Here is a 2,883-nt window from a genome sequence, read left to right as displayed (position 1 = left end):
AACTGCCAGGATGCCCAGCTCTGCAAAAGGACTCAGCTCAGCCTTCATCTGCCCCAGCAAAGGGCTTGGAGACACTTTGAATGAAAGAGGAGGGAGATGAGGGAGGAGGAGGAAAATACAAAAAAAAAATAAAATATAGAACCTCCTGCATTGTATTGAATCCCCTTGAATTTTAAAGTGCTGGAGGAATAGGAGTGGAAGAATAGGAGGAGTGGAGAGAGGGAGAAAGATTCTGGACAAAAGGAGTGTTTCACAGACACAGCAAAGGAAAGGCACAGATTGCTCCAGCCCTGGGTAGGGCCTGATCCAGGTGGTGCTGGGAGACTTTTCCCATGGGCTTTGGTCAGAGCCCTGCTGAGGACACTGATCCAAGGCTGCCTTTGAAGTCCTCTCTTCTTCTACCAGTCCACGGTCACCCCAAAGCAGGGACCAGCCTCGCTCGGGACAGGGCAGCTGGAGGGTGAGGGTGGGAATGCTGAGGGCATGGCCATGGACAGATGGAGCAGCTGCTCTGCTCCCCATGGCCTGGTGGGCACTGGGAACACCGAGGGGGGACACCATGTCCCACTGTGGCTCCCTCCACCCAGCCCCACTCAGGGCTGTCCCCGTGCCCACGAGCCATGGAGGCATCCTGGGCAAGGTGTGGAGATTTTGACCCAAAATCCACAGGGAGAAGGAATAGCATCCCACCTTCCAGAGCCCAGCAGGAAAGGGGGATTTTCTCCCAGGGGGATCCTCTCTGGTGGGCTGGGCTGGCAGTGCTTTCCCTCCCTGAGGTGGGGTGGCCCGTCCTGGCTGTGCAGCACAGAGACAACCCAGAGCCCAGGCTGAGGGAAGGACACTGTTTTCCAGCAATAAATATAATAAAGAGACCATAATTGCTCTTCAGTGTGACTCCTGGGGTCCTCCAGGCCCATGTCCCTGAGTCACCCATGGCATCTCCCCTGGCAGACAGTGCTCACACCCACATTTTCCTGCCAACCTCCCCCTGAGGGTGGTGTCGGCTTCAGACAGAAATGGGCACAACCCAATTAAACCCGACCTCCTGGTGCCCTTCTCCTGCCCAGCCAGGGCACCTCAGCTCTGCCTGCCTGCCCAGCTCCCTGATTACAGTCCCCCTGGATACAGGGCTCCCTCTCCCTAAAGCACCTCCTGCAGCCCTGACCTCAGAGGCAACATGAAATAATCTGATAATCACAGCGATGAGAGCAATAATCATAATAATAAGCTGTGTTTTGGCCAGGGCACCTGTCACCTAGGCATGGAGTGGCAGTGACAACCAGCTATTACATACCTAGGCTAAGTGTAGTGGTGCCATGGCTGGTGTGAGGAGGAGAGCAGGAGAAACAGGAAAGCAAACCCCTTCTCTCTGACAGGAAAGGTTTTACAGGAGCAACAAGGCAAGGGTTTAACCACGAGCCCAAAGAGCCAAAATCATGGAATGGTTTGGGTTGCAAGGGGACCTGGAAGGTCAGGTAGTTCCACCCCCTGCCATGGGCAGGGACACCTTCCACCAGCCCAGGGTGCTCCAAGCCCCGTCCAACCTGGCCTTGAGCACTTCCAGGGATGGGTAATCCAAAATCATGTGGTTTAAGTGAATCCCCTTGACTTGACAGTTGGACTTGGTCTTAAAGGCCTTTCCAACCTTAACAATTCCATGTTTCTATGACTTAGCTCCAGGTGCCACAGAGACTGTAGCTTATGTTAATATTAAAATACTGCTTTAGCAATTTATGAACATTATCTGGAGAGCGAAGGCACAAATTAGCAGAGATGAAGCAAAGTTACCCGAGCTAATGCATCCTTGGCATTCATATCTTGCTATTGTTCAGCTCATCTTAAAGAGCTATAGGGTTACCTGATAAAAGGGGCAAAGCCTGATGGTTAACACAGGTTGAGATGATTCCCGGGAATGTTTCCATCCCTTGGTGGGTAAAGCACATCGAATCCTAGCAGGGTTTGTGTTGGAAGGGACCTTAAACCTCATTTTGTTCCACCCCTTCCACTGGACCATGTTGCTCTAAGTCCAGCCTGGCCTTGGACACTCCCAGGGATGGGGCAGCCACAGCTTCTCTGGGCAACTTGTGCCAGGGCCTCACCAGCCTCACAACCAAGAATTTGTTCTCTATATCTTCACATATAGGTGTGTGAATATATATATATATATGTGTGTGTGTGTGTGTGTGTATATAAATATATATAAACATTCCCAGGTGTGGAGCATTTTAATGCTCATTAAGCACCAAAACTTCTACATGCCTTCCTAGGCTGTTGCACCTCCCAACCTCTAAGTCCCTTGGAGAGCCTGACCCTTGCCCTGGGTGCTCCACAGAGCATTTCCCCCGGGATAACCCCAGCAGAAAGCCTGGATTGCCCAGAAAAGCCCAGCTCCCCCCACTCCCAGCCCACCCCCCGTCCTGCCTCTTGTTCCTGTCACACTTTGGCACATTAAGCCACCAGAACAACTCCATTGCACGGGCCACTTCACCTCTCCCCCCGTACCTGCAAGGAAACCCATCTCCTGCTATTCCTTTGATGGCTTCTCGGGAGCCGCTGCCGAGGAGAAATGCTCGGCTCAGCAAACAGATGGCGGCTCAGGCACGGAGCATAAAATATATTTATCAAGGCAAACAGCTGTAGCCCATTTCATTCTGAAGATTTCTATTAAAAGTTCTCTGGAGCTACAAGCTGCTCCGGCTCTGCAGCCAGAAGAAAGCCGAGGGGACAAATGGCTTTTCGCAGAGAATTTCTTTCCCCTTCCTCGGCTCTTTTCTTCGCTGCCTGAAGAAAAGCCTGACCCAGCCCTGGCTTTGATGAGCCTGGGAGCCAAACTGGGATTATGGCAAATTAAAGGGTGTTCTTTGGGATCTCTTGTGCCCAGCC

The sequence above is a fragment of the Manacus vitellinus genome, unplaced genomic scaffold (assembly GCF_001715985.3).
Source record: "Manacus vitellinus isolate BGI_N305 unplaced genomic scaffold, ASM171598v3 scaffold_41_pilon, whole genome shotgun sequence".
NCBI lineage: Eukaryota > Metazoa > Chordata > Aves > Passeriformes > Pipridae > Manacus > Manacus vitellinus.
The sequence above is the reverse complement of the archived record's forward strand: the minus strand, read 5'-3'. Positions refer to the sequence as shown.